This window comes from Dipodomys spectabilis, unplaced genomic scaffold, assembly GCF_019054845.1.
Source record: "Dipodomys spectabilis isolate Male_0828 unplaced genomic scaffold, ASM1905484v1 ptg000075l, whole genome shotgun sequence".
In the NCBI taxonomy this organism is placed as follows: domain Eukaryota; kingdom Metazoa; phylum Chordata; class Mammalia; order Rodentia; family Heteromyidae; genus Dipodomys; species Dipodomys spectabilis.
Genome location: NW_024870752.1, coordinates 8,058,151 through 8,082,547, shown reverse-complemented (window position 1 = coordinate 8,082,547; position 24,397 = coordinate 8,058,151). Strand labels below are relative to the sequence as shown.

Genomic DNA, 24,397 nt, shown 5'->3' with positions numbered 1-24,397 from the left:
ATTGTGTACTAGAAGCAAACATTGCTGTGAGAGAATGAAGACCAAGAGGGATGGGAAAGTAGTTATGGACTGAGAAACAGCATTGTTAGATAATCAATCCTACTCCAACCAAGGAAGAATCAAATGTGAAAACAAATGTAAGAATTTCTCGACCAGATACAAGCGTTTATAGTATAAAATATCTAAACAAGTTCTCAGAGAAATGTTTTCCTTCACTAGACAAAGAAATTGTTCATTATGACATAAAACATAAAACACAATAAAACATACACACACATACACACATAAAAAGTTAAACCACAAATGGAAATGTTTCTAAAAATATTCATTTGATGTGTATTAAATTTCTTTAAAAACAGGTATTTTGAAAAGATAAACACTGTATTTCTTAATGAATTATCAGGAGCATTCATTGTATTTCCTTATATTAACTGCCCAAATAAGTCCCATTTTGTTTTATGGAATTATATAATCCTCACCTCTATTTACAAGGATTTCAAAAATGCCTCTGGAAGTTATTGCTTTAAAATACTTCCCACGAATGATAGTGATTCCATAGGTAACAACTTGCCTATGGGAAAGAAATTATCTACATCAATTTTTATTTTAAACTCTCTGTTCAGAGTTTTATGGTAGTTTTACTGTTCTCATGGATGATAAACACAGATAGGTAACACAGAAAGATAAACACAGAAAGGCACTATCTGATTTGACTGGATTAATCATTGATATGTAAGTTTACCAATTAGTAACCTAGGTTAGAAGTTTGGGGTTTTTTTTTTTTTTGGTTAGTTGTGGGGCTTGAACTCAGGGCCTCAGCACTGTCTCTGAGCTCTTTTACTTGAGGCTAGTGTTCTACCACTTTGAGCCACAACTCCATTTCCTTGACAAGAATTTTAACACAAACACTTTCTTTTAAATAATTTTTCTGAAGAGGAAGATGCTGTTTATAAATACTCTAAGGAAATGAAAGAGCTCTTTTACTCCTTACCAGCCAAGATCTAGATACATTTTTATCTTCATTGGACTTGAGAGGGGCTATGGCTAAAACTACTATAAAATAACACCTGCCTTTGGGGTTGATTTATAAGACAGTGTGCTTGAAAAGCCAAAGTTTTCCTCCATTCCACAAGTGAACCACTGGATGGCAACCAAGATACAGAAACAGCAGGAAGGCTTTAGACACTGAGGAAAGAACATGAGCCTTTCAAAAGAATTAAAAGGATCTTAAACACACTGACACAAAATGCATCCTGCATGGAAACATACATGTATTTATAGCTTCTGAACTAAATGGCAACTGGTTCATTAAAATGTATTAATGTTCAGGAAATCATATTTCAATGTGTTTTGAGAAACATTATCTATCTATAGTCATAGTTTCATGTTCAACAGAACCAGCTCAGGGTGTTATATATTTATTTAAAAGTCCACCTTCCAAATTATTCTTTTATGCCTGTGTTGTTTTCAGTATTGTTGTAAGATGTGTTGTAAGATGTGAGATTGTCAAGGTTAAAAATCATAGGCATTAGAAAAAAAGTAGAATTTACCCCTAGTCCATGAACTTAATAGTTCTACGAAGCAGGGTAATTTTTTCTCTTTGGAGGTGGCACTGAAGTTTGAATTCAGGAGTTTATTCTAGCTAGGTAGGCTTATATATAAACAAAGAAAATATGCTACTTTGTAGGGCTGATAAAAGGACAAAAATGAGCTAATTTAGGCATATACAATACAAAGCTATCTTTACGATCAAAAACTGGTAAGTTTTATTTATGTTTGTCTCTCCCCATCACAAAAGTATTCATTTATTACTTACTTATTCAGTGAGTTGCTTTCCTAATGAATGTCTTACAAAAAAAGTGTTTAGATTTTGATCATCCTCTCTTTTCATCAAGTGTAACACATGCACTATCACCAAATAATGAAGGCTTTGTTAGTTTAATCTTTGAGATGCTTTCACTTTAAATTAGGAGTCAGGGTGAGGTGTGTAAATCTAGCATCAAAGTGACAACCAACATCCTCTTTTGATAAGGACACTTCTTCATGCATTTTAGTGGTAGCTGACCAGGAAAAGTCACACAAGATCAGGACAACAGTGACCATGGAAATGCCTAAGGATATTTTATTCAGCTGTTGCACAAATCTCTAAGCTTCTAGGCCACTTAAAATTCACTGCTGAGAAGGGAGGGAGGTTAGTTGAAATTGTATAAAGTTTTCTCAACCATTAAAGTTAGCCCTTTCATGCTCAGCCTATTAATTCCATCCTCCACTATTGTGATGTTAAAATGGTAACTCTTAAGTATGGGAGGGATAGGTAATTGTGTGTGTGTGTGTGTGTGTGTGTGTGTGTGTGTGTGTGTGTGTGTGTGTATATATATCTATATATATATGATGAGGTATATATATATATATATATTTATGATGAGGTATATTTAATAACAAAAAGGTGATTTATTTTGGTTGGATATACTGGTTTCTGTCTCTAGTCCCAGAAATTAGGAGGATAAGGAAGAAACACAATGTGTTTGGGGCCAGCTTCAGCTATATAGCAAAACATTGTCTAAAAAGCAAACAAACAATAACAAAAAAAACCTAACACCACACAATACAAAAAGCTTGTATATCTTTATCTTTTACAAAAATGAAAGTTTTCTTTTATATCAACATTTATTTGTGGCATTGGCTCTTAAAAAATAACAGTTATAAAGCAGGTCAAGTTAAAAAATAATGATAGAAATAAAATCATATGCAATTGATCAAATGAAAATTGCTTAAGGAGATAAATAGCTTCCTGTATTTACTGTTTTCAATAACAGACCTGAACTTTATTAGAAATTTCCCCAAATAACATGGTATCTTGCTTAGGATCTTGTGATACTAGGAGCTGAACTCAGGACTTCAGCTTCCCAGGCAGGTACTCCACCACCTGAATAACATGTAATAACAATTTTAACATCTTAGCAAATCACCATGAAATTTCTGACTTCACTGCCATATACTATGTGTTAGAAAAAATGATTCATGATAAACTTTCTGACACAAGTACAAAGATTAAAATTTCAAAAAGATAGACAGAGGGAGATGTAAGAAAATAAAGAAAAAGCCAAGCTGGGTGCCTATAATCCTAGCTACTCAGGAGGCTGAGATCTGAGGATCATAGATCAAAGCCAGCCTGGGCAGAAAAGCACCTTTAAGATTTTTTTTTTAATTGTGAAAATACTGTACAGAGGGGTTGCAATTACATGGGCAATAATAATGAGGACATTTCTTATCAAGCATTGTAGCCTCCCCCCACCCAATCCTCCTCCCCACCCACCAAAGTTGTAAAGTTCGTTTTCGACAAAACAACTTCTATGTCTCCTTGTTGCAATGGGTCTACTTGTATCCCTATTTAGATTTGTTTTTTCCCTTCCCCTCCACAAATTATAACAACATCAAATACAGTGAAAGCAGGGGTTATACCATGGGGGAGGGACATACAAAGCAACAAAGAAATTATCTTATAAATGTGTTAGAAACAATCACATGAAAGAAAAAAACATTTGAATACATATCTTAGGGCTCATTTCCCTAACATCAACTTAACTGACCTTTTCTGCCTGTAAGATTTTTATCTCCAACTAACCACTCCAAAACCAGAAGTGGAGATGTGGCTTAAAGTGGTAGAGCACTAGCCTTGAGCAGAACAGCTCAGGGATAACGCCCAGGCACTGAGTGCAAGCCCCACAATTGACACTCACACACACAAAACCATCATAAATTTTAAACTATCATTGGAATCTAAAAATGTACAAATGTAAAAGGTACTTAATTGATTAAAGGAGAGAATTTGGGAAGATTCTCTGGGGAATGCATTTGTAAGGTAATTATAGAAGGAAAAAATAGGATATATTTATTTAAAACAGATAAGAGAGCAATAATATGCCTTGGCAAAGAGAAGCTCCAACTCCAAGTACAGAATAGGAAGTCAAGAGGTAATATATGAAAATACAATTAGTTATGGATTAATTGTGAACAAAGTATGAGGTGTAGTTAAAAATGGATATTCAGTTGGCAGGGCCAGTGGCTCACGCCTGTAATCCTAGCTATTCAGGAGGCTGAGATCTAAGCAGCACGGTTCAAAGCCAGCCCGGGCAGGAGAGTCTGTGAGATTCTTATCTCCAATAAACCACTAGAAAACCAGAAGTGGCGCTGTGGCTCAAGTGGTAGAGCGCTTGCTCTGAGCTGAAGAGCTGAGGGACAGCATCCAGGCCCAGAGTTCAAGCCCCACAACCAACCAAAAAAACAAAAAAAAAGGATCTTCAGTTAAGTGTGAGACAAAGGATGCTACATTCTAGATGTTGGATGGCCTTGAGGGTCAAGTAAGGAAGTCTGATGTTTATCTGGAAAGCCATGATAGTCATGAGAGAATGTTTTAGTTCAAAAAATTAAACAGTTATGGGTCAGAGAGATAGATAGGTGGCCATGAACCCAGAGACAAGTTAAATTCCAATATAATACAAAAGGAACAAAGAAGAGAGAGAAAATGACCTTACATATTATTTAAATAAGTAGACCCCGAAGATGGAGACCAATTCCAGAGCCTTGAGTTGAATAGTTCATCACACTGGCTATTTCACTGAACCTAGTCACCAGAAACATTGTCTGAATCCCTGTGGATTTTATTCTAGCTTTCCCCGTAAGTTGTGAAAATAACAAAATCACCCATTTGGAGAACTAGTGATCCCTTTCACAGTGAAGGTACATTTCCTATTTTTCTTTGCTGATGGTGCTGGGGTTTACATTTTTCTTGAAGAATCCAGAAAATTTACTACCAACATTTTGTGTGTAAGGTTTCTGGACCTCTGTGAATTGAGGAAGGTATTTATAAAGATCCTTTAGATGTTTTTAGCATTTGAAGAGCACTTGGATAATCTTTACTTCCTGAAGTGTGGTTGGTGGGTGAGCTTTGGCTGGCTTAGAGAGGTACTTAGCAAAGGCAGTCCATTCTGCAGTAGAGGCAAGCTTATCCTCTGACCCCTTGGTAGGTAAACATACACCACTGCAAGATGCCATTTGAAAGAGGTATTCGGACCATACTCAAGTTGTCTGAAGAGAAATGAGATTTTTTTAGGACATGTTTTTAACTATGGGAAGGTAGATGACAACACTGGGAAAAATGAAGAGGTGAAAAATGAAGAGTTACAGGGATTGATTAGAGACACACCGATTGTCCAAGTTCAGATCTAAATTCACTCAATATCCAGATGTATTGTATGTCAAGGTGATTTTTTTACTTTAACATTCAAGTTATTTTATATAAATCCTGGAAATGTAGGAAATACATCAACATCTTCACAAGTTTTTCAGAGGAAAATTGTCTCATACATCTCAGTCATGAGTTAGAAGAATTACTTCTAGAACTGAGAGCTGATATTTTACAATGGTCTTTCATTTCCAAAGAGCATAATTCACATGTTCAAGTAGCCTCTAACTGAATGGATCCTCTTCACCAATATATGAAGACAAAAGAGTTAATTCTGTTTTGTTTCTGAGCACACTTCCAAAGCACACAAACATAAGTAAAAACAGAAGGTAACTTCTTTTCTTTTAGAGGAAAAAAAAAAGAAGAAAACGCAACAAAGCATAAAACAAAACCAAACATAAGCAACAATTCTGTTGTAGACAATTTTCATTAAATGTTAATTAGGAGCAGAGAGAATACCTCTTTAAATGAAAATGATGAATAATAAAAAGTCTTGATTCAATATTATCCAGTAAAACAAACAATGTTGATAGAGGAAGTGGAATAAAGGAAATCCCTCCCCAAAATAACCAAGCAAGGATTTGATTATTTAGAGGATAATAAATTAGGCACAGTCCTCAGGGTTAAAGGTTAGCAGGAAGGGCTTTAAAAGCAATTTTATTGGGCAGTTACGCACTGCAATGTTAGAGTAGGTATGTGTTGGTAGGAGCTAAAAAGAGCTTTTGAAGGGTTGTGGAGGGAGATTTAATTATTTTCTGATGGTGGTATGAAGGGTTTGGGGTTTGGGCAGTCTTCAATCCTGAGGGACTTACATAGGCCAGAGCACTTACTTTTGAAAGAATATTTATACTTATGGCACACAAATCTCTGCTGTTTTTGAGTGAAAAAAACAGTTATTTTCATATCCATTGACCACGTTGCTCATCACTGACATGTGTCATTTGTTAGAAACAGGCTCTATAGTACAACAATGGAAATAACATAATCTTCAGAATCAGATTTCCAGTTTTAGCTCTGAACTTACTGCTGATAGAATTTTGAGTTAGTGACTGAATATCCCTCATAGTAGTTGCCTGTCCTCAGACTATAATACTAATAACTCCTTTCCAGGGTTGTTGTAAGGGTTATTGTAAATATGTATCTATGGCTAGCTTACATGTAAGTAGTTATGTTTCCTCACTAAAAAGCTATTGTCTTAATATTATTGCCTAGACTCCCTCATCCTCAGAGCTTAGCCTCCAGAGTAGCTAGTACATGGGTGAGCCACCAGCACCCAGTCCCAAGAGCTATTTTCTCTAGTGGTCTGCTACCCATCTCATCTATTTATCAAGGCATTCTTGGACTGTGGAAGGACAGAAGAGAAGGAAAATATGCCAGCACCTTACAAATCTGTTCTCATATAACAAAGCCAAATTATTAATTTCAATTCCAGCTCATAGTCCCAGTTTCTTCATATGTTTGGATGATTCATTCATCTTGTAAGGTTTTAATCATTCAAGTCTCAGTTCTTATTTAGATGTAACCTAAATGAGATTTTTTTTGCCAGTCCTAGGGATTGAACTCAGGGCCTGAACACTATCTTTGAGCCTCATTTGCTAGCACTCCACCACTTAAGCCAGTACCACTTCCAACTTTTTCTGTTTATGTGGTACTGAGGAGTTGAACCCAGAGCTTCATGCATGATAGGCAAACACTCTACATGAAGCCACATTCCCAGCACTGAAATGAGATTTTCTTAAGAGATGGTGCTGCTGCAGCTGCTGGTTCTGGGGCTCACACTCAGAGCCTGGACACTGTCGCTGAGATTTTTACTGAAGGTTAGTACTCTACCACTTGAGCCACAGGTCTACTTCCAGCTTTTATGATAGTTAATTGGCGATAAGGTCTCACAGGCTTTCCTGCCTTGGTTGACTCTGAACCATGAACTTCAGAGCTCAGCCTGCTAAGTAGCTAGGATTACAGGCATAAGCTATCTATGCCTGGCTCTAAATGAGATTTTTTTTTCTAATGAGAATTGGCCAGAAAACAATCTAGTGAAATAGGAAGCATATCTTAGGCAATACTACCATAGAAGCATTGACCAAGTGTAAGGGACCCAGAGAAGAAAACGGTCAATGGATTTAGTCATATAAATAAAAAGTAATATTTTGATATATTGGGAAGAGAAATTTTCAACTAAACTGAAATACTTGCAAACAACAAAGATATGAGAAGTCATCTGTTCCTCTTGCCCTGCAGAGGCAGTTGAGAGTAGAAATGGTTGGGTTTAGAGGTGCAGGAAATGATCACACTGTGAAGGGGCTTATATGCACTGAATTGCATTGTTGATTTTTCAATAAAAATCACCTGTGCAGGGAAATAATTTGCAAGGGAGATGACAGATGGATAGATAAATCTTTAAGAAAACCCAGATAGTGGTGAATGAGGGCCTCGGTGAAGCAGGAACGTGGACAAAATGGAGGAATAAATGGAGGAATACAACTGCACGTTCAGCTCCCAATCAGCATTTTCTGCCTCAACATATTTTCAGATGACAGTAGTAGTTGTGGAGAGTTACAATGATTGTCATCTGTAAGCCAAACTAATAGAAAAGAAATAGACATGGCCTAAATGGTAGAGAAGTATCAAATTTGTGACAAAACCATTTCCTGGAAAGACTTGGAAAAAATTATATTAAGTGAAGTAAGCCAGACCCAAAGAAACATAGGTCCCATGGTTTCCCTTATTTGTAATAACTAGTATATGTCTGAGTCAAGCAGAAAAGGTCAGATAAGTTGATGTTAGGGGAATGAACCCCAAGATAAGTATTCAAATGTTTTTTTGTTTTTATTCCTTTCATGCAATTGTTTCTAACATACTTATAAGATGATTTCTATGTTGCTTTGTATGTCCCTCCCCCACGGTATAACCCATGCTTTCACTGTATTTGATCTTGGTATAATTTGTGGAGGGGAAGGGAAAAACAAATCGTTTAGGGATACAGGTGGACCCATCACAACAATGAGATGTACAAGTCGTTATGTCGAAAAACAAACTTTACAACTTTGGTTGGGGGTGGGGGAAGGATCAGGTTGGGGGAAGGAAGGGAGTATGGGAAGGGATGGGAAGGGGAAACAAAGAGGAGGCAACAATGCTTTATAAGAAATGTACTCGTTATCTTGCCCATGTAATTGTAACTCTTCTGCACGGTATTCTCACAATAAAAAAAAAAAATTTCCTTAATTCCAGGTTTGTCAGATGTAATGCCTACATTTTTCTACATTTTATATAGATTTTGTCAAATGAAAATTCCTTGTATAACTACTTAAAGGTATTTTTTAACTGTGTCACAATAAGAAACATGGAAAATGTTTTGCTAAATCCATCAACTTCAAATGAAGTTGATATACTTGTCACAAAATAGTCTTCAAAGACTTAAAACATTCTTGTCATAATATATCTACGAGATCTTCCTTTGCATAAAAGAATAAAAAGTGAAATTCCTCAAGTGGACAACATGTCTATTGCAGATTTGTTGTGTCCTTAACATTGAAAGCTAACAGCAGCCAAGTTGAATCCAGAGAAAATTTGGGGAGTAATTCCATCAGCACCATCTCTTTCGTGCAGCCTCTCATATTTAATTTTAGACTACATTCTAAAATATCTCAAGTACATAAATTATGTCAACTATAACATGACTTACTGTACACCAGAAGTCAGGTGAAACTCTAGGTTTTTCCCTCTTGTCACTAGGTACATGAAGGTGATACTTGCTTTATGTTTTTTTTAACCCTATTAGCCTCATTTTCTTACAACTCCTTCCCTCTACTTCCTACCATCCCTCAAACCATGCCTGGTACGTGTAACACTACTCTACACCAAGGTGTGCAGTACTTCCCACCATACACCTGGTGTCTTCTCCAAGTGGAATACTGACTTTTCCATTATTCTTTCTTTTCTAACTGCCTCCAACTAACCCTGTAGATCTCTGTGAAAGCCCCCCTGTTAAATAGGAGTATAAATCCCAATGATGATATGTTTTTCAAAAGATTTATAGAAGAAGGCCTTTCAGGTAAAGGGAAATGTTAGGAGAGCAGACAAAGGTGTGCAAAGGGGTGCTCTCAGCTAGAGTCCATCATTCTCTGGCCTTTCCAGAAAGCAGTGAATCATAAATGGGAGCATGGTGTTTATCCAGTCTTAGTAGGGTCTGTACAGGTGTGAGAGTCAGATCAGGGACCGTGAGCCAGGTTGTAGTCTACAGAGAGGTACCAGGTGTGTGGTGTTCTGAAACAATGCTTCCAGCAGTATGGGATGCATGTGTGTGAGATCAATGGGGAAGTAGGGACAGCAGAGTTCATTGCAACCTTCTTCAATCTCTGACTCACAGAAACCTCTCCAGGGCAACACCACAACACCCTTCACTGGCAGGTTAGTCCCAGGTGCTGAGAGTTGCAAGGTAAAGGCATCGCAGCTATGCTTTTATTCATGCTGAAATTCAGAGCCTCACACACTGTAAGCATCAGAGAAGGTTGGTTAATGATCATCTGCGAGAAACCTAAAATCCCATAGCAAAAATTCTTTTGTAAGAAAAAGACTTTTTGAAGCACCTTATATGCCTCAAAATGTCAAGTTATTTGTACTCATTTTCATGCAGCTAAGCAAACAAGACTCAGCTGTTTTTTCCAGATGGACAAAAAAACTGAAAGATTGTTGGCAGTCATACAGTTTTTGTAAGAAACCTCTGGACAGGTGATTTCTTTTTGTACTGTACCACCCATAAGTTCTTCATCAGTTTCTTTTCAATTAAAAACTAAACATTTGTTTAGCTAGTGAGATCTTCATTAAGCTGAATAGTTTGTCATCTGAATTGTTGCACAACTTCTAGAGAGAAAAGCAACGCATTTGCAAGTAAAATGAACAGGAAACTGCTAATGAGGAATACCAAAATAACACTGTGTTTTCCCAGGAATAATGTTATTTTTTTAAGAATAGGTAACAGATAAAAAAATAATAATAAAGCTTGTGGATGAATAGTGCCTCATAGTAACATATGAGAAATCATGATAAATTTTATCAATGTATGCTCTAGTGGATCCAGTCTCTGTGTGCATCTTGGAGCTTTGTGTTGATTTGGATGGAGACCCAAAGAGAAGCTGACTTGCATGTCTGCATGAAAAATTTCTAATTAGCTGCTCAATCCTGAAGCTTTTGCATTGTAGAAATAACTTGATCAGCTTGCCTGCACAAGGAAGTATTTTAAATACTTCTTTTAAATACAGATTATGTTGAAAGCATCATGTTCAAAATAGAAATATTTACCCAAAATGCCTACATTTGAAATTATGTGTAATCATTCAACTGTCTTTAGCGACAGTCCTTATTTCAATCCTAATTTATTTCCTCTAAATAAGAAACTATCATTAATAAACTGTCATTTTTCCATCTTGGCTTTATCTTGGAGATTCCATAGTATGAATAGTTGAGTTTGATCATAACCTTATATTCATTTTATAGTTTTCAGTCTATAACAATCTGTTTATTGTGCAAAATTCTACCTATAATATCACAGTTATAGATTCAAATAAAGTTTAAATTATTAAAATCCATCAATGATAATAATTATCTAGGAAGAACATGAGCAACATGTTTCTTCTAGGAGTACATAATACCTAAAATTATGTCCATGTCAAAGACTTGATCCTTTTGAAATGTAAAATTCATTTTCTAGAAGGTGTTCTGCATGTCCAAATAGAATTCTATTAGATACCAAAACTGCTCTAAAATCTTCATTCAAACAAAAAATCTCATGGCATTTCTATTTTAAGATTTGCTATGTCATGATATACAAACTTCTCAGGATGAAAATATAGCAATCTATTCTATTAGAAAATCTGAAGCTTGGTGCTTGGTCACTCATAACTGTAATCCTCATTACTCAGGAGGCTAAGTTCTGAGGATCCTGGTTCAAAGTCAGCTGGACAGGAAAATCTATAAGATTCTTACATATAATAAAGTATTCAGAAAAAACAGTATGTGGAACTGTGGCTCAAATGGTAGAGTGCTAGCCTTGAGAAAAAGAAGCTCAGTGACAGTACCCAGTCCCGGAATTCAAGCCCTAGGACTAGCACACACACACACACACACACACACACACACACACACTCACAGACAAACATACACACACTCACACACACACAGAGAATCTGAAATCTTAGAAATCAAAAGGTAATTACTCAAATACAAAGATAAACTTGTGATGCTCAAAAGCACAAGTCCTCAGACTTGGATGTCTACTGGAATAATCTAGAACTCTACTCAACATCTTCTGATTTATTAGAGGTCTGATTTGGGAAACTAAGAATCTGAGACCCATACATTCTTAAAGTACAACTCCTTCCTTGGGTGGTCAAAGGTCACATGTCTTTGAAGGATCAATTCATGTTAGCTAGTTGCCCTGAAATACTTTTGCTCCACACTTGGACAATGCTACAAATTATCAACTTTAATGATCTTTGACATTATGCATGCAAAAATAACTATTGGGTTTTTTCTATCAATTTGCATTTATTTGATTTGTGCTGTGAAACTTTAATTTGCTTTGTGTAGAGGTATAAGGGAAATTTCCACTCATCCTTCTTAATAAATGTTGAATACACTAGTAGAGTTGAATTTAAGAAAAGATACAAAAAGATTTATTATTTGCATGAACATAATTACATAGTGTAATTACAGTCTAGGTTCAATATGAGCAATGTTTTTTTCCTATAAGAGGAAGAAAATGTGGATGGATTTTAGTGCTTTCAGGTAATTCAAAGCCTTGGAAAACAGATGATGTCTTCAACAAAGTCTAAATTTGCCCCGCAGAAAAGACATCAAAGACATCAAGAATACTGAATGAGAGCAAATAGAGGAATATGGTGGGCAAGCAATTCATCTAGGTCAAATACTTCAGTCTGTCTGCAATATGGTATCTTTCTGATTAATTTCTGACAGTAAATTTCAAAACTCTTATGGTAGGGTTTGGTCCTGAATGGCTTCTCAAGACTCCTCTACTGAAGGGATCAGAGGCAGGCCATTACAGAGGACTGAATTATGAAGGCTCTCAACTCATCAATGGATTCATCCATAGCTTCAGGTTAATTCAGAACCTAAAGGGCTATTGAGGGGTGGGGCAGGTAAGTAACAGAAGAATTCTCTCTTACCTTCCCTCCTCTCTTCTTCCCTCCCTCCCTGCCCACCCCTTCCCTCAACTGCCATCATTAAGTGAAAAGCTTTCTTACTCCCACTCCCTGCCAACATGATGTTTTCCATCTTGACAGATCATGAAACTGTGGACCAAGTGACCATTGACTTAAAGCTCTCAAACTGTGAGCTAAAATAAATCCTCATTTAACTTGATTCTATTGGGCATTTTGTTATGGCAATGGAAAGCTGATTAACAAACCATATAAATAGGGGTTGCTATGGTTTCAGTGTTTGTCTTCTCCAAAACTCATGTTAAGTTTATTTGCTGAATTAAAGGTTAGGACTTTTGAAAGGTGATCAGGCCATTAGGACTCTGGCTCATGGATAAGATCAGTGGTAAGACAACATATCTGGCACCCTTCTGTCTATTTGCCCTTCTACCATGTGATAATGAAGAATGGTTAGACTTAGACTCTCTAGAGCCCAGAACTATGAAGAAGAAATAGTATTTAGGTATTATGTAATAGCTACATAAAAACTAATAGGAGCTATAGAAGAATTTTCTCTACCCCTCATCTTTTGTCCTAGTTCCTAACGCAGAGCTTCTTGAAGGATGCTCTGAGTCATAGAAGTATCTGACATATACTGCTAAATCTCTTGCAATTTTCCTAATGATAGAAACATCTCAAGTTCCTGTAAGGAAAACCTCCATAGGCTCTGGATAAGGACTTGTCAGCAGAAAGCCCCAGACAATATTAGAAACTTAGAACTTTCAGCCTTGTCCATCTCCATGCCTTGGGAAACAGAGTCCCTCAATTGAGGATCAACAAATAATTCATCCTCAGTTAATTGTGCCTATCAGAAGATGCTTCCAGAAACAGAAGATGCTTCCAGTATGGGGTTGTAAGACCTCCCCCACTCCCAGGTTAAAGACTATGTGAAGATGGTGAGCCTGGTTGGTGTTGAAGCCCCACAGCTATTTTGTTTATGCATAGCTCCCAGTTGCTTGTTCCTGATTTACATCTTTAAGTAGAAGCCAAAAAAATAACTAAACTGCTTTTGTGAGTTCTGAGCCCTTTTAGCAAATCATTAAAGCCAAGTGGAAGTGAGTAAAGTGAGGAGCTACTTCCTTGTGACAGGCATCTGAAGGGTGTGTGTGTAGGGGGGAAAGCCGAGAGTCCTGGGACTTGGCCTCTAGTCCATGTACTCTGTTTAGTGTCAGAACTTCACTGAATTGCAAGAAATACGGTTGGGGTCTACAGAGAATCATTGATTCTATTGGTACTGGAGCAGCCCCTGCATTTGATGTCAGAGTGCTACGAGGTTTCGGGCTTTTTGTTTGTTTGTTTTCATGCACTGTAGCTAAAAATCCCATCTGACTTCTCCAAGTACCCTGTCTCTTATGAGCTGGCTCTTGCTTCCTACACATTGTTGTAGGCTCAAGAAATTCTGCAACTAGATTGCTCTTAGACTTGACTGAAATATTAATTCCTATGAAATTTCCAGCTTGCCTACCTTTTCTAAAGAAGTTTGTTTCTCTAATGATAGCTAGAGAGAGAGAGAGAGAGAGAGGAAGGCAGGAAGGAAGGAAGGAAAAAGAAAGAAGAGAGAGAAAGAAAGAAAGAAAGAGAGAAAGAAAGAAAGAAAGAAAGAAAGAAAGAAAGAAAGAAAGAAAGAAAGAAAGAAAGAAAGAAAGAAAGAAAGAAAGAAAGAAAGAAAGAAAGAAAGAAAGAAAGAAAGAAAGAAAGAAAGAAAGAAAATTTGGGTCAAAATATTCCCCAAAGACCCTCAGGTAAAGGCTTGGAGAGGAGTTAGAAACTCTAAGACAAGGGTCTAGTAGACCTCACTTAAAGATCTTTAAGTCATGAGAAACAATTGAATGAAAGAGATTTCTATTTTTTGCTTCCTGGTAATTAGATGATTGGTTTTGCTCTGCCATATGTTTCTACCATGATAGGTTGTCTTGGCACAGGCCCAAAGCAAGGAAGCCAATCAGTCATGGACTGAAACATCCACAGTCTGTAAGCTAAAGGAAAACTTTTTGTTTTCACATTGTTTTTTGCTCAGGTGTTTGACAGTGACAGAAAACTAAGGAAAGTGTATACAGAACAAACCCCTCAACACACAACACACACACACACACACACACACACACACACATTTATATATATATATATATATGTATATATATATATATATATATATATATATATATATATATATAATTTGAGAACAAGAATCAAGATCTATTTCAGATAATGAAAGAGAGTGGCTCTGCTTTTCTGGAAAGCCTAATCAATAGACTAGCACATTTAACTGGTTCTAATTCTTCTGCCTTTGGTGGCACGTCTATGCTCTGGTTTTTTCACTCCACAGAGCATCATTAATTCCCTCCTCAAGGAACAAATATTCTAATTTGAGAAGCATGACGTTACCTTAGCCATGATTCAGTTCCACTCTTATGCACCTTTTACCTTTTATGACTTACACAACATCATTTATTTAAGTACATTATGTTGATTTAGAAAGGACAATAATTTTGTTACAAAATAGGCTAAACATATTTACTCTACACTCACTGATTTTCTAATTCAGAAAGAATATGACCACTACTCCATTTAGAGATGATTAATTATAATTTCATATTAAATTCATACAAAATTGATATAACTATGTTTATAGCATCACACATCTTGTGTTATTGCCTGATGAAACAACAATAAGTATTTAGGTTACCAAGCAGAAAAGTCTTTTTGCATTATACCTGGGAGACTCTGCCCCACTTCAGGCTGTTTGATTGATGCTGATAAAGTGAGATCGGTAGTCACATTGCACTACTTAAAGTAGAAAGACTGATTTTATAGTGATAATAAAATATCCATGTTATGAAAAAATAATAGTGCACTATCGTAAAGACAGCAAAATGCTCTTAATCATCTTCCCTCTTCTTCCAATGATTATTTACAATCTTGATCTCTGTGTGATGGATTGATATTTAGGCTACTTCTCATTTTCTTTGTGATTTTCCTTATGATTCTCAAACTCCTGAGTTTAGCATTGAGTAAATCAAAGACTTGTACTGTGTACCCTCATTGATAGTATTATTTATGAAATGATTAAAGGTAGGACTTTCAAATTATACAAACACACAAAAACAAGTCTAATTCACCTGTCACCTCAGATAAACAGAGGAAAAACATATTTTCTTATTTCTGAGTAGTTCTGAGAAAATAAAATCTTCAGGAAAACATAATGCATAATTATAAAAATTGTTCAAGCTAAAATATAAAAGCCAACATACACTAAATTTGATATTTATTGTTGTGGAGGCAATTTCAAATCTATCTTTGTGAAATAGTTTAACAATATCTAACCAAGTTTATTTGTTTTGATAAATATATCAGAAAAAAATGATTTCTTAAACTGGGTTTTGTTGGTGTTTGTTGTTTTGTTGTTGTTGTGATTTCTCTTTTCTTTTATTGCTCCTAAGGATCAAAACCTGAACATTGCACTTAGTAAGCAAACACTTAGCCACTTAGCTATACTTCATCCCAGAATTTGGTTTGTTAGATGATAAAACATACTTATAACCAATGAGCTATTCTCATAAATTAAATGAGACCACATTGGTGTCTGTTTGATGAAAACAAAAAGTATGACAAAGTGACTATTCACTTTTGATCTCTCTTCTACCATTTTAAAGTGTAATAAATCAGTCACTAAAATTTTACACAGTGTAATGTAAAAATATCTGAATAATACCAGAGTAAGAAAATTATTTGTATCTATTTTACATATAAGAGATTAGCTTGCTAAGTGTACACTTTGTTATTTGTATCTATTTTACATATAAGAGATTAGCTTGCTAAGTGTACACTTTGCCTGAAAATGAAGACTAAATCAGAAACTACTCCAGTTAAGGTAAGATCTGACATCCTGCAACTCTTTAAGACTGTTGCTTTTTGCCACACACAATCTGAAAATCACAAGTCTACGGAACTGTGATGAAATCTGTACCCTAGAGATAACAACTTCTGTGCTAAACAGATGGGAAAGGTCCTTTGGGTTTCCACTTCAATGAACTTTTTTAAAATTTCTTATGCTTAAAAAAATCTTTTTCTACTCTCAGACTTTGATGGAGGCATCTAACAAGTCAAAAATAGTCTTGCACTGTGTCAGCATTGCAATAAACAGAGTTGACACATGCTAATGGTTGGTGTTCAACTTGTGCTTTGCCCTGGGAATTCTGTTTACAGTATGTATTTCCTTTGGGAATTCAAAAGATGGAGGGAAATGACTATAAGTGTGGCAGCCTTAGAACTGTCATGACACCCAAAACAATCTGCTGGCTGATATACTGAGCATAGCTTTAAAGATTTGTTTCCAGTCCACTGGTAGTTCATTATGATGAATTCTAAGGATAGCTAGTGATTGACTATTCCCAAACTACAGCTTAGTAATAGGGCTTTTTCCTCCTTTTATCACTGTAATGTTGAGTCTTTGTATCTTAACTTTAGTGCTCCCTTGAGAAAATTAAGACATGTATGGGTACAAGACAGATCACCTCCCTACAGTGGGATCTCTTGTCTACTTAAGTTACACTTTCTTTACTTCTGGCTGTAATGAAATAACGCTTTAAGGATTAATTAATAATTTTAATTGATAAGGGACTATTTCCTACTCCCAACTCCAATTCCCTGATATTATTTTTGTTGCTTTGTAATGTGATTCTTCTGGCCCAAGATAGAACCCATGCAAAAAGAGAGAGACAGAGACAGAGACAGAGACAGAGACAGAGGCTCCACTCACATGAGCCTTGCTGCAATCAAAGAAAATGAGCAGATCTTGTTTAATCATCTACTTTATTAGTTGTAGATGTTTACTGTGATAGCTAATATTCTGAATTATTTAGGTGAATAATTAATTTAATTCTCTTATGTTTGATAGGTATTATTTTCAGCCACGGATGTGCCAATCACCTTAGTAGAGGACCTTGGTAGACTGAACCTAAATCACCACTAGGATTCCCCCAGTCTTCCAAAAGAATGGTACTTTATCATGAATGGGAGAAGGCTTGCTAAGACATGCTTTAGACATGCCCACAAAGCTGAACGAGAGTGATGAGAAAAGACAAGTCGAATGAGTATCCACAGTAGAAAAAAACAGAGTACAGAGGTCGCCCCACAGGGACTATTTCATTCAAAATCTTTTTTTTTTTTTTGCCAGTCTGTGTTTGTTCTCTAAGTCTATAGATCTAAAACTATTCCATTCAACTTAATGGATTTCATAGACCAGTCAGACATGTATTTGTTCACAGTTCATTTCCTCTATCTCCTAATACACATGGGAAATGGGCTTCTGCTGGGCTCTGTCACTGTGACCTCAGTGTCACAAACAGCATTTGTGACAGAGTAGACACCTAACAAAATTGCTTGATTATGTCTTTCCATAAATTTACATTTACTGTGCTTTACTGTGGAGTTTTCAAACACATGACCAATAGAAAGGACAGTCTAGCAATAACACCTACCACCATAAAGCCTCAATGATGATTACCCACTCAGAAGACCTTACTTCATCAAGAACATGACCCTTGTTCCCCTATACACTGAATTATTGAAAAGCATTCCCAGACAGCATCTCATATCTTCCATAAATATTTCAGAAGAGTTATTTTAAAAGAATAGATGGAGATTCATGTCGCACATGATCACTCTCATTAAAAACCTCAATCAATCAGGACATCTCACTTTGAAAAGTTGTGGGAGTATATGTCTTATATGTTAGAGTCTGTTTTGCTATTATCCATACTGAACATGGCTCTGTATATATTTAAATTTCAAAATCCTCAAGTACTGCAAGCACTTCTTATGTAACTTGGTAATCCATCCACAGTCTATTGCAGCATCCTGAACATGGAATCTAGTTTTCTATCTTCTGTTTACCATTCCTTCATACATATGAAAGGATACTAATGTCCTACCCTTTCGGTTTCCAATTCAGAACAAGTCAGTGATAGTGTAATCTCCCTACCCCTCCAAAATGAGATGCCAGAAGTGAAACCCAAATGAAAAAAGCACTCTTGATCCCTAAAGACTTGACATTAACCTTAATTACACAGCACAACTGAGACTGAAAGGCCAACAGAATTGTTCCTGAATAAGCTAGTTGAATCCACACTTTATTAACCCTAAGTGAAGGAGATATTGAGGGATCCTTAAATGAGTGTGAGAATAAAAAGCCTGATCTTTTCCTCACAATCCTCAAAATGGTAGCAGATGGTCTGCGAACACTCCAGTAAAGACAGCTTCATTAGGCTCAGATTGTATGACCACTCACATTGGTGGTGGGGCAGGGGAGGGGGGGGGGGTCACGTTTTCCATGATCTAAAAGCACATTACATGAGAGAAAATGAAACTTCCATATCTAAGTGGATATGTTTTATCATGTGATGCAGATATATATGAGAGTCTATACACATAACCCTTACCAAGCTGAGGTCATGAGGGAGAAACTCTTCAGTTATCTGTGCCCTTTCCCAGTCATTTCCTATTACCTCTCCAGTTTCTTAATCTACCAGCTCTAAACTCCCCAATGTCGAACATGGAGAAGTCAGAAACAGTGGCTGCAGGATGAAAACAGTTTAAGAAGTTTAAGGTTGACATATGGAATGGAAATTTCACACACACACACACACACACACACACACACACACACACAATAGGTCTTCTAGAATTAAACAAAGGGGGCTGGGAAGGTGGCTCAGTGGTAGAGTGCTTGCCTTGCACACCTGAGGCCCTGGGTTCGATTCCCCAGCACCACATAAGCAAAAAGAAAAAAAGCCGGAAGTGGTGCTGTGGCGCAAGTGGTAGAGTGCTAGCCTTGAGCTGAAGAGCTGAGGGACAGCGCCCAGGCCCAGAGTTCAGGCCCATGACCGGACCCAAAAAAAAAAACAAAAACAAAGGATAAACAACATTGCTAAATGAATTTCAACCTTCTAAATATAAATTTCAATTGAGCATTTTCATTACAGAATTTCAACTGCTTGTAGGACTAATAGATAACCAAAAATCCTTCAGATATTAATCATAACTAAAAATTTCTTAAGGACTGGTCATGATTTCATTCATCTGTCAAGGTAAAAGTCTTCTAGTGGATTTAATACAGTTACACAGAGAAAATAACCTCATTAAAATTATTCTGTTATTAGTGGAATCTCTGCATTTTTAGCAACTTTTAATTCTGAATGAAACATGATTGGTGTAAGTATGATAAGAATGGTGATACTTGAAAATATATAGTTCAACAATATTGGAGACCTGATTAGATATGCATACTGTGAAAAAAGGAAAGAGAAAGAGTGGATTTTAAGTCATGAAGATCAAGTGGGACTGTGGCTCAAGTGGTAGAGTGCTTGCCTTCACCTAAAGATTTCAGGGACAATGCCCAGGCCCAAAGTTAAGCCCCAAGACTGACAAAAAAAAAAAAAGTCATGAAGATCAAACATACAGCCTTTGTACAGGAAACTGGAAAAAAACTCATTGTTACATCAATAAATTTTAGAAACTAGTGTTTTTTTAAAATAAAGATGGCCCTAACATTTCATAATTGGTACAAATATATGATTTTGTTTCTTAAGAAAAATACAATTGGACTGGGCACTGGTTGTTTGTGGCTCACACCTGTAATCCTAGCTACTAAGGAGGCTGATACCTCAGGATCATGGTTCAAAGCCAGACCTTGCAGCAAAGTCTATGAGACTCTTATCTCCAGTTAACTAGCAGAAAACTAGAAGTGGAGCCATGGCTCAAAGTGGAGCTGTGGCTCAAAGTGGTAGAGCACTAGCCTTGAGCAAAAGAGCTCAAGGACTGAACCCAGATTCTGAGTTCAAGCTCCATGAGCAAATATATAATATGTAATATTTTATATATATATATATAATTGGATACTGTAAGATTGGGAAATAAAACAGAAAAAATGAAAGTAAGGTAGATTTCCTGATAAAGAGTAAGAGGATGGGTTAGGATGGAGATGCTAAAGTTAAAACCAATTATATAGTCAGGGTAATTATTTGTATAGAGCAGAAACAGACAATAGGCAAGTAGAAAATTTCACCAGGTTCTCAGGTTTTCTGTTTTTGTCTTATTTTTAAAATTCTATTATAATTGTTTAAGAAAAGGGTTTATCTTATCATAAGAGCTAGAAAATGTTAAATTATGAAAGAAGCATTCAGGAACAAAAACTAAATCAAAATGAAATTAGGAATAACGTGGCTTATTAATTTCATTAGGGTACTTAACACCCTCTGGCTAATTTAAGAGTTGTTGTGAGGACCATAAATTCCTGGAGATGAAGGGAGAGTTACAAATCATAAGCAATCAATTTACAATCATAGAGTAGGAACTGAAAAACCTTCCAGAGAACAATTTTATTTCATGATGAAGAGAGGAGAGGTGAGAGAATACCTTAAGAGGAGAGACCATGCATTTCATCTTGAATTAGGAATTGTTGAACTGTGACACAATGTTGCAGAAGATGGTAGGAGTACATGTTCAAAATCATTTCAGTTAAAACAATTTTGTTTCAGAAATTCAACTCCTCTTATCTAATGCAAGTATTTGAGACACTTTCATCTATACAGAATTCTGTATAGATGAAATGCCTGTCAGAAGCTGGGCGCCGGTGGCTCACGCCTGTAATCCTAGCTACTCAGGAGGCTGAGATCTGAGGATCACGGTTCAAAGCCACCCCAGGCAGGAAAGTCTGCGAGACTCTTATCTCCAATAAACCAGAAGTGGTACTGTGGCTCAAGTGGTAGAGCACTAGCCTTAAACTGAAGAGCTGAGGGACAGCACCTAGGCCCAGAGTTCAAGCCCCACGACTGACCAAAAAAAAAAAAAGTGGGGGGGCTGGGAAGGTGGCTCAGTGGTAGAGTGCTTGCCTTGCACGAAATGAGGCCCTGGGTTATTCCCTAGTGCCACATAAGCAGAAAAAGCTGGAAGGGAAATCTTGCCAAAACAATCACTCTGATCTTATAATAGAGGATAAATTCAGCATTGGCTACCATCATTTCTCCAAGATGAACTTGATGATTATAACCCACCATAATGAATCAAATTAGTGTTCAATCCCAAAGTTGATATACATTCACTTGGTATCCATTGTTTTTCAAAAGGGTATGTCATTTTTTATTTTAATTTTCTGTAGGTCTCAGAAATGAATGCATACATATGTGAGGATTTCTTATAGTTTTTCACTAGTGGTCTCTGCTTTTTATTTCTTTCTCAAAGAGGAAGTGGTTAACAATTTCCTATTGTAACAGTAATCTAGACTCGATATAGGAATGTAATAAGGGAGATTCAGTATTTCAATATTTAAGTGGATCCATGAAGATTTGACAAAACAATGTCACACAATTACAATGAAAATATGAATTACAGAAATTGGGAAATATCACTAAAGTACAGTGCTAGCATGTGTAAAATCTCTTTGAACAATTAATATACACTAAAAAATAGTGAAAGAAATGCAAAATGTATACTGTACAGGGTATGGATTCTAATGGGCATGGATGAGTGGAGAGGCAAAAAAAGATAAATATGGCTGAAATACTTTATATACACTGTGAAATTGGAGTAATGAAGCCTGTTGAAATTGTTTGGGGAGAGGAAAGAGGGAATGAGGGATAGTAATACAGCGGCTGAGTCTAACCAAGGAAAAGCATTGCATGTGTATATATATACATACACGTATATATACACAAATATATATGGACATGACAAAATAAATGGCCCTATGTACATCTAATTGATGCTAGTAAAACTATGGAATTTTTAAAAACTAAGTGCATAAATAAATCGCACTATAAAGAGGTTTCTTTTTGGCAGTAGTGTGGGTTGAACTTAAGGCCCAGGTAAGCTTACTAGGTAATCACTATACCACTAGAGCTATGTGCATAGCTCAGTTGCTTTATAACATTGAAACAGGGTCTTGAATTAGTGCCTAGGCTAGCCTGAACTGCAATCCTCCTAATCTGTGCTTTGTGAGGCCAGAATGACAAGTGCATGTCCCCAAACCTAGCTGTTGATTGAGAAAGGGTCTTGCTCCAACTCTTTGTTCAAGCTGGCCTCAAATTGTGATGCACCAGATCTCTACCTCCTGAACCTTTGGGATTACAGACATGAGCCATTAATTTCATTTTTAATTTCTTGAAAGGTAATTTTAATTATTTTTTTTACAAAAGTAACATTGTTTTAAAAAGAAAACAATAATGGTTTGGGGTTACCAAAATAAACCATCTAATTAATTAATTGATTGATTATGTACACTATAAAAATACAGACAACCTCCTAGTATTTTGTCCTAAAATTAGACATATTAACATTTTTCCTACTAACCAACCAAGAGTATTATTCAGAAGAAATACTTGCATCTATTTTATGAACTTAAATCTACTAGTAGAATATATATAATACTGCTTTCAGCCATTTTTACTGAACAATTACTTAAAATTATTTTATAACAGCAGATGCAAATATGCATACTTTTCTTTGAAGACAATATTCATGATGAATACACCATAATCAATCAATTACATTTCATAAATATTTGGGTTTTTAATATTGTGGATACACTGAAAAAAGATCACATTCTACACTCACAGAGAGAATCTGGTGAGTCAATTGACATATATTAAGATATTAAGGAATGATTTGTTGCAATATATTACTAAAACATGCCTGGGAAACTCTTTGTTCACTACTACAAAACACTCAGAGATGAAATAGAATCATCTCTGGAGGTAGGCTAACAATAAATAAATATATACAAAACAATTACATGTATATGTATATATATTATAATTTATATTTACATATAATATATACTAACAATAAAAATATACTTTAAAAAAGAAATTATCTTGAAGAAAAGGGTAAAATGTCCACTAAGATAAGGAAGGTAGAGAAAATATTTGGGGATAGATGAAGGCAAACTAAAGCTTATTCATCAGAGACTAGAATCGTGGTGCACTTGGAAATGGCAAACAGACAGGAGGTCTGGGTGGGATAGGAAATGTCAGATTGAGCTGGGACCAATGAGAATGCTAAGAACCACTCCACCATCAACTGTAAGCTGCTCAAGATCTGAGAATCTCACTTCGAAAACAAAAGCAAATTACCTGAGAGAATCTTTTCTCTATTGAAGCAGCAAAAAGCAGAAACTGGATGTATGATTCAAGTAGTAGAGTATCATCTGTGTATGGAAAAAGCCTAGTCAAAGAATAAGGCCTGAACTCAAGTCCCATTAATGATTTTTTTAAGGGAAGAAAAGAGAAAAGAAGAAGAAAAAGAAAATTAAGAAACAAAAGAAAAGAAAAAGAAGTCAAGACAATCTATGCTATTATTTCTTTCAAGGACAGCAAAATATTTATTAAAGTCCAATATACACACAGGAAAAAAAGAACATCAATCTTGAGTATTAAATATTGTATTTAAATTTAATTACAGTGCTCATCTGCAAAAATATTTTAATAACCTCTATGAGATATGTATATGTTAGCTATAAAGTAATAATTTAAAATTCAGAAATGCAACTTTTAAATATAATGAATATAATCACCAAGAAATAAGTAACTAGCTCTTACTGTATCATTCATTTTGAAATTTTTATAGTATATACTTATTATAGTAAATTTATTTTGTTAAATAACATGTTAAATGAACTTATCACTTTTTTGATAACTAAACAAACTGACTCTATATGGAGCATGTGTATTGGGACATAAGAAAGCATGACATCTGATCTTTCCTTTTTGTAGACTGTGGAAACTAAAGTATACTTTTTTGACAACTTCAAAGCAAGAATAAACGTTTTTAAGGAATTCAAATTAACATATATCAATAAAGTATATTTTACACTTCAAAAATTCAAATCCATGACACAGAGCTTCATTATCTCATATATAATTATCAGCAAAGATAAATAAAA

The 24,397-nt window shown here is 35.8% G+C and overlaps 1 protein-coding gene across 1 annotated transcript in view; it reads right to left on the bottom strand.

Moving 5' to 3' along the window:
* Positions 1-24,397, bottom strand: part of Gpc5 (glypican 5) — a 1,062,082-nt gene that overhangs the window by 785,950 nt on the left and 251,735 nt on the right. The gene's annotated exons all lie outside the window — the stretch shown is intronic.